General features: G+C 43.5%; 1 long non-coding RNA gene across 1 annotated transcript in view; it reads right to left on the bottom strand.

Moving 5' to 3' along the window:
- LOC128893336 (uncharacterized) overlaps positions 1 to 5,424 on the bottom strand; it is a 75,277-nt gene extending 69,853 nt beyond the window's left edge. Inside the window, exon 1 of the long non-coding RNA XR_008461308.1 lies at positions 5,035 to 5,424. This is a non-coding gene — a long non-coding RNA (uncharacterized LOC128893336). The remainder of the gene's footprint in view (positions 1 to 5,034) is intronic.
- Positions 5,425 to 15,830: the final 10,406 nt, after the last annotated feature.

Below are 15,830 nucleotides of genomic sequence, written 5' to 3' on the forward strand. Positions count from 1 at the left end.
TGTCCTATCCAGCTTGGGTGCATCTGTTACCCCGTCTTGGTGTAAACACGTGTTCGTTACGCTTGGCGATACTCCAAATTGTAGAGTCTGAACGAACGCCCCGCCGTGTACGCGATAAATTTTACATGAAATTGGGTGAAACGTTAGCCGAGACCTTCCGAGATGTTGCGACAAGCATTTGGCGACGAAACCGTGTAGGCGACGACTTACGAGCGGAACGGTGTATCGACGCCAATCTACCGACGAGGAATCGTCCAACGAGGAATCGTCCAACGAGGAATCGACCGGCTCTGATTTTTCGGGAACTTGGCACGGGAGCAGAAAAAGATATTGTATTCTTTTATATTTTTCGATATTATTAGAACGAGGAATACGAAAGTTGAAGACCAACCCTTAAACGTGCGGATGGAATAGCTATTTAGACGTTCGGTGTATTTTAATTAAGTTTTTCTAGAAGAGATTTTTTTATTGAAATTGTATATGATTTTATGAAAGACAAATCCTTAATAGAATGGTAATACCTATTTGGACGTTGAGTGTACTTTAATTAAGTTTCTCTGGAAAAGAGATTTTTTATTAAAATTGAATTATTGGAATGTTATTTGGTTTTGTGTTCTACAAAAAAGAAGAAGAGAACGAGAAGAATATGATTTCGTTAAAAAGAAGATAGTGATAAACCTGAAATTCCTTTCAAAAATGACCTTCGAAAAAATTTGTCCAACCCACTGTTGAATTGATTGAATCTAAATATTGTATTTAGTTCAATAAAAAAAATGAATCACAATTCTGTTCGAAGTCCTCGCGGTTCTCACTTTAAAATAAACTATATTATTTTATATTTTGTTTCGACCCATAATCCAACACCCACAGTGTACCTTTATGTTATACATAGATACGTAGATAATTTTCATAGAGTAGTAAATACGATAAACTTGCGCAATTTACGCTTGTCCACAAGAAGCATAACCAAAGCACATCTTAATTAAGAAAACGCTACATTTATAAGAACCCAATCCAAGTGACTACAGTGGCCTTCATATCCAATTCTAATTTCTTCCACCACCATCAATTTTTAACGCCTCTAAATGCCTACCGGCCACTGAATTAAAATCGAAGATTTCTCGATATTCCTTCGTTCCATCTGAGATAAACGTACAACGAGCCGTGTAATTTCCCCTGTTAACCGGCCGCTCGTTTTTCTTTGAATCTGGGATCGGAGTTACCTGTTCCGAGGTAACAGGTTGTTTTAATGCAACCGCAACGTCGAAACAAGAGGGGCCGACATAACGGATCGTGGGTATGTATACCTATCGGTGCTGCCGCATGGTCGAAGGGTTCGCCGTTGGTTATCGTTGTTGAAACCGGAGCGGTGTTCCCTGGCGCTGGATATACTGACCAGCTGTTAACCGAATGTATTGCGATCAATTTGTGAATATTCGCGATAAATTAGCCGAGCAAAGAGGTCGTTAACGGCCGACTGCGACTAGATAGGCCGTGTCGATGAACACCGGAAAAATTATTACCTCCTTGATACCCTAGGTACAGATACCCTAGGTACAGATACCCTAGGCATAGATATCATCCTAGGCATAGGCATTGCCTTTCCAGGCAATTTTATAGACTTTTTTGCGCCCAATGCGCTTGACAGAAACTTTTGAAACTTGGTACGTGTTGTATATCAAGTATAGGTTGTTTGAGTTAATAGGGAATATTGAACAATTTCGAGGTGTGGAATTTAATCTATTTGAACCGAGCACTTATACTTATAGATATGTATGAAGGGTACTACTGTATATACTCAAGTTACACACTGTCATCTAACAATACGTCCCAAAAATATTGGATGTCCTTGAAAGGAGCTGTTCTGGAGGTGATTTGAAACAACTTTTTCCTTAGCAAAAATGTTGTCCGAGGCTTCGTTAAGGAGATATTAATGGAAAACCCCGACTAATCAGAGCGCGAGTATGCCGGTGGAGCGCCCGCAGTAGTATAAGGTACGCGCTAGACAGTCGCAGTAGCATAGACTACGCGCTCGGCGGCCGCACTCTAATTGGTCGAGATTTTCTGTTAATATCTTAACGAAGCCTCGGACATTTTCGCTGAGGAAAAAATTGTTTCAAATCATATGTATAAGGTTATTTAAAATGTTCAACCATCTTGCTCAATTAATTTATAAATTGCGTATGATATTCGACGCAGCTAATGAGATCGTACGTGATCACAAACGGTTATACCTTTGGCAATTTTGACATTTGTTTAATATGATTCGATAGCAATATTTAAGAGACCTCAAACAACAAGAATATCGACAAGCTCGAATAGTATATCGAATGACCACCATATGACCCCTTTGAAGTTTCACGTTCGACCAGCCTGACGAGCCTCTAATGCGAACAATTATAACATCAGCAATTAAACAATTCTTTCAACATAATTTGCTAGAAATATTCCAAGGCCTCGAGCAAGAAAAATACCAACAAAAATCTATGTTTCGACCCAAAAGAAAAGAGTACCTCATGAGTTCGAGTGGAATATCGAACGACCTCCAGAGGTCAGACCGAACAGAAGTCCAGAGGTCGAAAGAGTAAATGTACGAAGGAAATGGAAACCACGTTGCGGGTTCGGATGTCGTAACTCTTTCGGGGTCAAATAACGTTCGACAAACTGACGGAATTAAAAGCACAACGCGAAGAAGCGAATAGATGGGGAAGGATGGCGGGAGCCGACGGAAATGAGAAGAAAATTAAGACCTAAAGTCGGCGAGGAAGAAGGGATGTTAACGTTTGAGGTGTACCGCACTCGGAGCTTTCGTTCTATCGAAGATACACACGCTATACCCAACGGCGTTCCACCTTCTCATCTACCAAAGCGGGCCAGTAACCTAGCAACACCCTCAATACCACTTCAACCTGTTCGCCCAACACCTTGGGTTTCAATTCACCTTATCTTTGCTATCTTCCTTGCGCTCTGTACGTTTCTAACCCATCCAGTACTCGACTAAGAAGTCTCGCGATTCGGTTAAAAATGCTGGGAACAACGAGGGAGACGGTTCGAGCTAATCTTTTCCCGTTGGATTAGATCCCGTGTAATTGGAAATTCAGGTGTACGTGTTAATGTAATTGGATTATGTCATGCTCTCGTGGAATTGCTCAAGTATATGAGGCGTTGTAATGTATTGAACAGAAATTTATGGACGTGTTGTTGTTTGAAAAAGTATCGACTTTGAGTTCAAGTCACGTTCGGTATAAAGAATGAAACATTTATGATAGAATTATATGAATATTGATTTCAAACAGGTAGAAATTGAGTTACGAATATAAAAACGAATTGAAAGTCCGATACGTTTGTAAAAAGCAACGCAATTCAACCAAATAACCGACAGTTGGGATGATTAATTTCAATGTCGAGGAAACGTTTCTCCGAAATTTCGGCTCCGTAACTTCGTCTTCTATGTTCGTGGCCGTTTCGACCCCCGTACAAACACGAAAGGACCAGGAATCCGCAAGAAGTTCCGGTTATTTAGAGGGCCTCCTCCAATTTACGAACTGAAAGGTTTTTTGCCCCGTGTTTGCAACGAACTTTCGCAGAAGACGTACCCGAGGTAACCGTATCTTCGAACTGCGGCGAGAACTTTATAAACATTACCGCTTCTTGCGAACTATCTGTCCCACGAAAGAAATATCGCTCAAATTGTAATATCTTTTCCTAGGGAAAGATTCGTACCCATACATTTCTTTTGTCGAATAATTACTCTGCGTACGAGATAGATACTTAAGTATTAGTTGATATTATAAAAGTATAAACGAAGAATAAAGGCTGCTTTTCCCTACCGAGCCATCCATTACCGTTCGTGTTCTTATTTGACACGGTATTAAATATGAGAAACGAGATACAACATATTCTTTAAATATCATAACGGTGATATTCTTATTCATCTCGTTTCCTTCTTTCTACGCCTAGAAGCTACATAACCTATATACGGTTGTCTTCGTTGCACGTACACGGAACGTGTTTACGATACAAGTTGAAGTTACCTCTAACGATACTTTTATTTCGAGCCCGACAATAAAGAACTTTACACCGAACTTCCACGAAAATTTGAAAGATATTCCCGGGCAAACAACTTCGAAAGCCACGGGAAACACGAAAGAAACTTTGCGTGTGCGCTATTCAGAACAGAAGTAGTTGCCAAAGCGAAACCTTACACCGGTCCTTGAAATATGATGCCTCTCGTTTTGTTCCTTCAGGTCTCGAACGCGGGGCGTTAGAACTTTCTTTGTTTACAGCGAAACATATTACGCCTGATTGCATCATCCTTTTTCCGCGTTAAACTCCTCGATCCGGAATTCTTTTACTCTCGGTAGAAAACAAATATTTCTCGTTTTCCTGAAATTCATTATATACAATTATTAATATTTATGGACACTAGGAGGACACTTATTCATTTTTTTCTGACGCGACGTAATTATTATACGATGCTTCTCTAAGCACTGTACATTAGAGGGATGTCGCAGGCCATTCACGTTTATGATAGAAATATCATCATGTGTCGGAGAAAAAAATTGCAATGGTTTCAACGCCACTTTTACGAGAAACCAGTCTCCACGGAAGATTATATTATTCTAAGCAATTGTTTAGAATTGAAAAACATAACCTTAAAAATCACGCGTGTATGTAAAACGTAACCTTAAAAAGTCACGCATGTAATCACGTACATGTATAACAGGTCTAAAGAGCTTAATTAAAATCAATATTAATATCCTATGAAAATCAAGGCAAACTCGTTCGTAATGAGTCTCTCTATTTATTCTCAGAAGAAGTACTTAACCTCTACGCGTTTTTCTGCCACAATAAATATACCAAAATATAGAAAAAGAACTGCTAATAAAATATAAATTGTTCGTTCTACCACGACATCCTTCAATAAAATTCGACACCTTCGAAGCACGGACGCGTACACCACCGTGATTGAAAGTGCGAAGGAAAAGCATGCGCGGAGCAGCATTCAAAACTCATGCATTATTTGTAACATACCTGGTACGACCTGTTGCTTGTTGTAAGGGCGATCAAAGCCGAGGTTAAGACTCTCCATGGATCACAGCGTGCCACGTAATCACAGTTTGCCAGATTCCTTCGTAAATATGTATGTTCATTCGATACTTTCACGGTGAACATCGTGCCGAAGGTAGATTTTCTAGACAACAGAGGGCGACACGAAATAGGAACGCCAATAATTCTACGAGAGACGAGCGACCCTCGTCGATCACAAATTCGCGATATCACGTTCGATTTTACGATCACTGACACTTTTCGAAAGAATAGTCGAAACTACGCGACGGAAACAATATTCCTACAACGTTTGAGAGTGTTCAGTGAAATATTACACGTTAATTTCGCACTATCTAAGCGGAGACAAAACCCGCGAACGTTCCTCGACAAAATAATGGCGCCTGTGGCGCGCGATCGAGCGAGAAATTATGTATCCATGTTCGATACGTAGCGTTATCGATCGATTTAACAAACTCGAAAATTGCCGCCCGGAGTACCGCGAAAATTTGAAATTGGTTAATTTACGACCAGCAGCTCATTAATTCGCGTACATGTTTGCACGAATGAATATTAATAAATCAGCATTTTTTTCTCCGTTTCGGGAGAAAATTCTGTTATTAATATTCATGGATACCATAGTCGATTCTTTTTCGTTTTTAGCGAACATGGGGTTTGGTAACGAGGTTAGATAGGTCCGTACGAATTATTTAGAACAAATTCGGTAATAAATATCTTGATTAATGAAAATTAACGAATACAATATTTTTTTATTAATTAATTATATCCTATCCTCGCTAGAAACCTCGACTGACAGACAGGTCTCGAGGTTCTCAGACGATGAAACCTCGAAGGAAGTTAGCCAATTACGCGAAAAAGAAATTATTTATCCTGACGCGCTAATAACCCGTCGGGACAGCGTAAAGGCAGAACGAGCCATCGTTTGAATCACGGCAAAATTTCAAACAGCAACGAAGCCCGTCGCCGTATGTGTTGGGAATCCAGGGTATCGTGACAATTTAAAGGGCTCATGAATCCAAACGAATCCGATGTGGCACGTTAATTAAACTTATACTTAACTTGCAGCTCGGCCGGAACGTGCAGCTGCCAAAAGTATTACGCGAACTCGCCGAGCAATCTAAATGCGCGTTGCCATAAGGGGAGGCTCGATCTGCACGGACAGTTCCCGCATGGGCGCCAGGCATCTACGTCTGCCGATGTATACGTGTCTCTATCTATGTGCACGTACACCGAGTTACGCTTCACGCATTATAGGTAGCGAGCACTTGAGTTATAAGATTGCCATGGACACTTGCCAGGGTAATATCAAACTTCGAAGCTCCACCCAGAACCACCCACTCGTCCGTCGACCGCGTCTACGTGGACGTGTCATGCACATGCACGTGCAAGACACAATCGCCCGATCGCGATGGTAAGCTTCGTTATCAAGCACGCCCACGTGTGAGCCTGATGCCTCGTGGCTTAACTCCTTTATGCTCCCCAGCTTCTGCCCAAGTTCTGTCTCTCTCCCTCGTGGCTTCTACCCCATCAACGCACAATCCTAATTATGCGCTATTGATGACACGAATTAACGATCGGCCCTCTGAAGGACGTAACGATACAGCGGCTCGTTTCTTTGGCCCTGTACAGGGGGGATTTCTCTGGCCAAAGGGATCGAATCGCCACGCAACGAACATGAAATTTCACTTCTCCCGGGGGACCGTGTACTTTCATAGCGAACAAGTTTTTGATGTATCGTGAGCTCAGGTAGGAGGGGCTAGAGAGTACCGAGCTCAGTTACAGGGGGGTTGAAGGTAATGAGTTTAACTATAGGAGGCTAGAGGTTACTCTGAGCCGAGCTATAGGGGGCTGGAGGGTACTGAGCTCAGCTACAGGGGATTAAATAGGACTGAGCTTAATAATAGAAGGCTAGAGGGTACTGAGCTTAACTATAGGAGACTAGAGGTTACTCTGAGCTGAGCTATAGGGGGGCTGGAGGGTACTGAGCTCAGCTACAGGGAACTAAAGTGTACTGAGCTTAACTATAGGAGGCTAAAAGGTACTGAGCTCAGTTAGAGGGGGCTAGAAAATACTAAGTTTAAGTATAGGAGGCTAGAGGTTACTCTGCGCTGAGCTATAGTGGTCTAGAAGGTACTGAGCTCAGTTAGAGGGGGGCTAGAGAGTACTGAGCTTAACTATGTGAGGCTAGAGGTTACTCTGGGCTAAGCTATAGTGGGCTAGAGAGTACTGAGCTTAATCTATGGGGGGAATAGAGAGTACTGAGCTCAGCTGCAGGGGTCTAGAGAGTACAACGAACGATAAGAGAACAATCCGCTCGATACAACCCTACTTCCGCGAAATATTCAATCTGTTCAACCAACCCAATGCCTGATCGAGCGCTAAACTCGTTCGATTGGCTTCGGAACACCGGGCGTGCGTCGCACAAAAGAATTCCCAGTTTCAGCAATTACTCGAGCCTTCGCTAGGTCAGACGTTCAGCGAAGGAATCTGATTTAGCGCAATTGTCGAGTAGTCACCTCACGGAGGACATCTCCACCCACCTCCCCTCTCCTGTGACGCGTAAATGAGATTGGAAGGAAGAAAAGGGCCGCCCAAGGAAACGCGTGATTACGATAATTCAATCGCGGATCTTCGTCATGCCGTCGCATCGACAACGGCCGACGAAGGTACCCCGTCGAAGAACAGGGGGACCTTAAAGGATAGTTTGCTTATTCCGGTCACAATGTGAGCGTCACCGTCGACTGCGTTCATCCCTCCTTTTGCGACCATCGACGCCGACGTACTGACGCTAATGCATATTCAATGTTACATCCATGCCCGGAGTATCCAGAGCGACGCTCCTTCCGAAGGGACGGTGCGTCCTTGTTTACGGGATGACTCTTCAAATTCTTCGATGTCTCCATCATACCCCATCCCGATTCCCAGAGTGCTCCCCGTGGAATTTCCAGGGGGATGAGCGAAAAATGAACCATTTTCCGAGTTCTCAAACCGGTGGACCTGTTGGTTCGAAATCGTTTCTGGAACTCGGTGAAGATGTTTTAATTTATTGATCGGAGTGGGTGGCGATACTAATTTTTTGTGCGGAATTTGAAGTTATACACACAGGTGACATTAGGGAATTGTTTCGTTTGTGTTTCATAGTATTTACAGGCTACTTTTATTCGTCTATATGTATTGCACTTTTCTGATACTTTTTTCTTACGGACCCCTTTTCGCATTATCATCCTATTTTTTCCATTACTTATCTTTACACCACCCTCTCTTTTGGTACTTTTTATATTTAGCCATGCCTTGAAAAACTGGGACGGACCCCGCTCGGGATTCGAACCCGTGATCTCAGCGTGGTAGTCGGCTACGCTACGCACTGCTCCACCGTCTCAATTGGGAATTGAATTAGTAAAAAAATAAAGAAGTGGGGAAATAGACAAAGGAAAAGATGTAACACCTTCGAAAATTATGTAGTTTAGCACTAAACTTCACCGCGATCATTCAAATTAGAAACTTTTCAAATCTTTATCTACACTTTCTTATGTACAATATATAAATTATACACGCAATACATTATTCGACGTATCGTTCAATTCAGTCCCACGTGAAATATATTTCCATACGATAGAAAAGAGTATCTTTAAATAAAAGTGTGTTCGCTAAGTGTGTTCGCTAAGTGTGTTCGTTTAATTTAAATACAAGCGCATCTCATCGAGACAATAGAATAGGAACGACTCATTTCGTGGTACCCCAGGGATAAACGCGACTGCAAGTCAATTCGAACGATCACACATATCGGGTTCGCTGATAAAACGAAGCCTTTGTACAATTTTTCATTATTATTCCATTCACAATTCCTCAGACACCCGGCTCTCTCACAAAAGATTCCATCGCTATTTTTGAATAGTATTACGTCCATGCGCCCGGATGATCGATTTCCTCGAGGTGGATAAAACCTTTTCTCAGCACATATTCTTTCACACGTACGTGGATATAACCTACAATCGCGCTGCTTACACGCGGCAGCTCCTTAATATTTCCCCGACACTTTCGCGGGCGCGCCATATGAAGTCCACGCGGGCTCGATTCGATGGAATAATAAGTTTCTATACCGGTTTCGCTCTGCGGAATCTCACGCCAGGGCGTTTCTGCAAAAATTCTGTATCGCTCGGATCGTATCTTTTTTTTCCGCCGTTCGTTATAATTCCTTATCGCGTTACGGTTCGCACGCTTGAATTATTTTCTCTGATAAATTCGTTTTGTTTATTTCTCTCTCTCTCTCTCTATACGTATTTCTCTTATTAGAGAGGAACGTTACGAGTTCTCGATTCTACGCGTTACTTTACCTTTTCAGCTCGGCGGGCAACATCGATATATGTATTTCTGCATACTGATCAAAAGTACACAAGATACGTTCGTCCGTCGGGCAATCTCATTGGCGATTCTGCGTGCCGGCGCGTACCGTCGCTGCGCTGCGCGACTACAAATATCGCGGAAGGATAAATAAGAATCGCAATAAAGATCCCCTAATGGCAACATGGGACCGTTAGGCGAGGCGTAGTCGCGCCGTTAAGCCGTAACTCGTGCCAAAAGTTCTCCGCCGACAATTGCGCCCGTCCAATAGGGTTATTAATATCTAATACTTGACGGCGAAATGCACCCTCCATTAGGTGCTAATTAACAAAGGTTGTTACCGCTAGATTGCCGAAGCCATCTTCGCGCTATTTACCGACCGCTATTACATTCTACGCCTAATTAAAAACACTGGAGCGACGAAGACTCTCCAACTATTCCAAAATTAAACACGCCGAGCCGTGATATATTATAAACACGTTCTTAACGAATTTTCAGCTCGGTTCCTGCTTGCGATATAATATTGGGTCGTTCAAAAAGTTCCTGGCAATTTGTAAGAAAGATTCAATGGCACATTTGAGGTTTGATATATTCATTGAATTATATAAGTACAATTTTGTTCCACAACTCTTTCCACCTTTTAAGGGTTGTGCATACAGTCAATGTAGTAAGCATTCGTACAGGAATCAATTTGAAATAAAACTTCGTATATTTATTTTATTAATAAATTTTAGAGGAAAAAATAATTAACCAACATTCCTATGTATCTTTAGACTATGCTTTGCATAATTATGTTTTACTACCTTAGAATAGAATTTGTATAAATAAAAATTTATCATATTCAATGTTAGCCTCTTATTTCTTGTCTTATTAATTTTATTTTAAATTGGTTGCTGTACGAAATACTTCTTACACCGACTGTATGTTATTTGTTTTCCATTCCAACATATTCGGACCTTCTAATAAATATTGCCAGACTTTCCAGACAAACCAATAATAATAATTCTTTTGAAACGAAAGAACGAAAATGAAATTTCTCGGTTTTACCAAGGCTGCTTGAGGGATGATCAATTCATTTGCTGTCCCGCGTCCATAAGACATCGGAAAATTAAATGTAACTACATATATCTAAATGGAGAATCATCGCAGATCCCCCGTAACGCTAAGGGTGCCTTGATCCTCCGGCAGCGCTTCCATCACTCTGGAGAAAACCGACCCTTCCTTCCCTCGGATTGTTTCTCCGGTGGCTGGGTTATGTGCTTTAGGATAACGTTCCACGATCACGCGATGACTCTCCACCTTTTAACCCCGCAGCTAAGTACGTTTTAGTTACCCCTCGGTGAAAGCTACCCTTCTCTCTCGCCGTATCCTAATACCCTCCGCTCGTACATCTTCATTCGCTCCGTCGTTTCTTAAACACTTAGATTTTATCACCGTGCGCAACGTGTTTCACTGTCGGAACATCATTCGCGAAACGCCGGCCTTGCATTAAACCCGAGAACGTTTCGTTTCGTTATTTAATGGACGCGTCGTGACGTTTCTTGTTACCTTACCGCGTTTTAATCGCGAAATTTATTAATCGCTCGGAATCGCCTGAATTTAAAAAACTAACGTGGGGTGAGAAAGAAAAGAAAAGGAAGCATCTAGCAAGCCTTAGGCGCCGGGGTATTTGAAGTTCGGTCGGGAAGGGTTTATACACTAGCGGACAAGCAAACCGGAACGATTTTTCAAATGTTCATAGCTATGAGAGTTTTTAACCGATTGCGGTGAAACTTCGCGAGGAGTAGTCTTTAAGTGTCTTCTGGGTGTGTACAAAGTTGCATTGGCGAGGGTTGATGTGAAGGAGTTAATTCACTCCCCTAAAGGGGAGAGTGTAGAAAATCGCCTCTTTGGAAAAGGCCAGGGGTGACGGGAGGGATTGAAAAATTCAAAAAAACCTTTGGGGAGACTCTCCTTGATGCCCTCTACAAAATGCACCCCTCGAAATGATGAATGCTAGGTGAATATATGAATGTTAGGTGGGACCGAACGCTTGCGAGAAACGCGCGGATCACGCGGTTTCTCTCTGATGGTGAGGAGCGGAGGTGCGTCCACACTAGTAATTTCTATACGTGCACTTTAAACCCCTTTTTCGAACCTCCCACGCTTGGATCTGTTTAGTTACTTCTGAGAGCCCTGGAGCCTCTCCAAACTTTCCAGATTCGTATCCGTTTAGTTATTTGCGAGGGATATGGTAATTTCTCGTTACAAAAACGGAATTATCGTCGCAAAATCACGTCGCGATGCACGCATCTCTCCGGAGAGTAAAGCAACGTCGACAGCATCCCTCCCCAACTCGATATCTTTGACCTATAAATTATAATATGTAAATCGCGAGAGAGCAGAAACATCGAGGGGTCGCTACGCGTTCACGGGGGGTAGATAGGTGGTCTGGCAATTACAAAGGCTTACTGTACATACAAATTACTGGATACTCTCTCCCTCTCTCCCCTCGCCCTTGTTCTCTCCCTTTCTTTAGTAACATTTACCAGCTCCGAGACGAACGCCCGGCGATCCCCGTACAGAAATACCGCGGGAGACGCAGTTATATGAAACCAGGCACTAGAGAGGTATTACCAAAGTAAAAAGTCAGCTTGATGGCTTCGCTCGTAACTTGCTTTCTCGCTCCCATTCCTCTTCTCCTAATTCTCCTCTCCGTGAACGTTTGCGGAAGGCCCTGTGCGCCGGTTTCGGATCGGAAGAATGCCCTACCTAATTGACCAACAGAGCATTGGTAAAAAAAAAAAGCCAATATAGCGTCGCATTAACCAGACAAATACGCCAAAAGTGCTCGACTTTATATAAGCATTACTTTCAAACCTTTGGAATCCTGACATTAAAACTTCCATTTCTTGTGATCTAGGCATCAAAAGCTAGTGAATTGGTTGCTGTACGAATACTTCTTACACCGACTGGACCGATAGATGCTATAAAAAACATAGTCAATAATTTTTAGTGCCCCGAATTAAAGTTGAGGCTATAGTTGGGGAATGGTAAGACCTTGCAGGTCGTAGGCAGACCTTCTCTGACACGACTGGACGTCGCACTATCGAAGCGTGGCGAAGTTCTACCGTGTCAGACAAGGTTTGGCTCGGTCGTATCGCGTATGAAGAGCCCCGTCTAGGTCCAGTCGGGTCTGTCGATATCCTATCGAAGTCCAGTGGGATACGTCTGCGTCGTATCTAGGCCGTAACATTCGTACGTTCGCCTTACCTATCCTCTCGAACTCTGAGGAGAGGCTACCTTCATCAGAATCGATAATAGGATCTAACATAGTAAAGTCTTCGTACACAATAATTCAACGACGATAGCGTAATACGACGTAACGATGCAACTTATAGTTCCTGAACAATTCAGACGTCTTAACAGTTCGACTGGCAGTTCGACAATTCCACCTGCAAACTATTCCTTCTAAGCATGGCGACTCCTGTCTATAGGGTGTCTTCGCATTTCCGCGACAATCTGGAGGTAAAAAATTCGAAACAGAAGTGACAAAGCCTTCCTCGGAAGTCCGGGCTACTAACGTTCGTATTTCTATCTGACGAAGTAAAGGGATCCCTCAATCCTCGAAAGAAAAAAAAAAAAGTCGGAAAGCACGACCCAGTTTCACCTAGCACGAGTGTAGGTCGCGTCTCTCTCCCTCTGAAGTTCGTATCGGATAAAAACGAACAAGTGTCGCAGGGTTGCACGATTGTCCGAGCTTAACGTTCTACAGATCGGACAAGTAAAATAGACACGGACACCTAGTTGAGATTCGGGTCAGCGGCGCAGGGGTTGCCCTGTTCTCTCCGAGCTACCTCCGAAAGCGAGATGAAAGCCGAAGTGGAACGAGGGCGAACGGCAAGGAGACAGCTTCGAAGGGACGACGGGTGGGAAGGGGGGGGGGTGAGGTGGATGCCGGACAAATTATCCACCTACCCCGTCCCTTCTCAGCTTTCCAAACCATCCATCTATCCAGCCATCCTGCGGGAATCCCTCCCCGGGAACCCCACGCCCTAATAGCTGCCTATGGGGACGCGATGGGACTCCCGATGGACTGGACGAAATCTCGTACATTGTGCAATCCGGGCTCCTCTCTGGCCAACCTCCCTGCAACCCTCTTCCCCTCCGCGTCGTCCCTCTCGTTCTGTGCGGCTACGGCAGCGGGAGAGGGGTATATTCCTTCCAATTTGCCAGGGTTGTGCATTCGACGGGAGATCGAAAGATATTGGGGGAAGAAAATTTCTTTTTTCTTCCTCTCCTTTCACTTCTGGACCACCTACTCCTCCACCCCCCACACCCATCACCCGCGGCTATTCTACTTTTCCTTCCACGCCAGCGGACGCCAGTGATTCTCCGTGGTTGCACAGGTGAATCATTCCCATTGGCGGGGAATTCGGTCCTTTTCACGGTTTCGAACGAGGCTTGGTAAACACAATGCCCTTAATGAAGTAAAAGCTGCTTCTCCTTTATTTTCTGTCGTGATGGTGCTTTTTTTTAGGATACTTTTATTCGCACTTCTTGGAGGAGGATTTCATCGTTCGCATGTTTTTGGCTATGATTTTTTTAAATGACTGCGACGTGGGGGGGAGGTATTGTAAGGTGGTGAGAAGATGGATAGTGATTGTTAACAGGGTAATGAGTATACTAAGACAGCTCACAAAAGGCGTGTATGGTACATATGAATTTTATTCTTGGCATATTTTTAGATATAATTTTTTTTAAATGACTGCGAAGTAGGGGGAGGTATAGTAAGGTGATAAAAAGATGGATAGTGGTTGTTAACAGGTAAATGAGTACACTATAGAATTCTATAGCGTAGTAAAAATTACAATATAGAGTTTTATAGCATAATCGAGGTTCTTGTTACTAGTAAAACCCACTAGCCAACTTTTCATGGTACATACACACATACAGTCAGTCCCCACAAGTATTCGTACCCTATACGTCTATTGAAAAAACTTGTTTAACTACAGGTTTGGTGTTTCCAAATAAATGTTTCATTAGAAACATGTACCTAAATAGATACTACACGATTATATACTCCTAATGAAAAATTTCTCTGGAAACATCAAATTCATTATTTAATATAGCTAATTTACCTACGATAAGATAGCACACAAAAAGTATGTACATACCAAATATAAGTTCTAAATATAGTATTTGTATTTTTAACGCGTTAACTAACGAACAACCTGCATTCAGCTCGTGCACTTCTCGATTCGGAAGGTATACTCGGGAACCAGGTCACGGATCTTATAAAATGTTACGAAGGAACGCGGTTTTTCCACGTTTCGTAACGAGCCACGAGATGGGGGCAAACCGAGCGGGAAAACAAGGTCACTACGTAAACGGGCCCGACGTAAACGCTTTCCTTTATGGGTAGAATTAAGCCGAGTTTACGTGCAATGTGTCAGAGTCCCTTTATACGACAGAGCGAACCCCGTAAACCCAACGGTCAAATAATTTCCCACGATATTGTACTCGTTACTTTCGTCAAAGTGCGATTTAAAGCGCATCGCGCGGTCCCATTGTCAATCTTTTTAGTCTTACAGGAATCTTTTTATTCCGGACGAACCATAGAATTTCGATTATCGTTTACGATATCAGAAACATCTACCGAAACTTCGTCAACGCGATCCAACTCAATGAAACGATTTTACAGGCGCGCCGGTTTCCCGAATAATTTACAGGCTGCTCCGAAACGGTGCGATCGGCGAAACGACCCAAGTTGCAATTCGACGCAACGAGGCTGTTAACTCAAATTAACACTGTTCGACGACACAAGTTGGCTGGAAGGGAGCAACGAAACGTTGCGAAACCGTGTCTCCGAGGTCGCTGTACGGCGCGGTGCTCGTGAAACGTGTCAAAAGGGAATCACGGAACGGGAAGCGGCAATGGCAACAACGGCCATCGTCGAAACTCTCGATGGAGTCGGGAGCAGAGGCAACAAGAGGGATCATTTGAGGAAGATGTAACACGAAACCGTCTACTCGCTACGGCTCATAAAACAGCGCGTTTTATGCTGATGGGGCCCCGCGTCTCGGAGACGTTGCCACGGAAGAAAAGGAGCGGAAAGAAAAGGACTCGTTCGGTAGGCGAGGGGTAGCACGGGACGGCGAACCGACGGAAGGAGGGTGGACGGTCGAGCAGGCGGACCAAGTGAAAAAAGAACGATATAGGCCGACGGGAGTCGTTCCTCTCGAGATGATTTTGGCATCGGAGCCAAATGCAAACGGCAGGTGTTATCCCTGCGAGATTGTTCGTTTTCACGAACGAATCTCGTTCGATCCTTCGCTCGTCGATCCGTTCTCCAGTCGCCAGCATTTCCCGCTCGATTGTCCTGGAACTGATCGGGAGGGAAATATGACCGTACGTGCGCCATTGGACCCCGTCGTTTGGCT

This window comes from Hylaeus anthracinus, unplaced genomic scaffold (genome assembly GCF_026225885.1).
Source record: "Hylaeus anthracinus isolate JK02 unplaced genomic scaffold, UHH_iyHylAnth1.0_haploid 27360, whole genome shotgun sequence".
NCBI classification, from domain to species: Eukaryota; Metazoa; Arthropoda; class Insecta; order Hymenoptera; family Colletidae; genus Hylaeus; species Hylaeus anthracinus.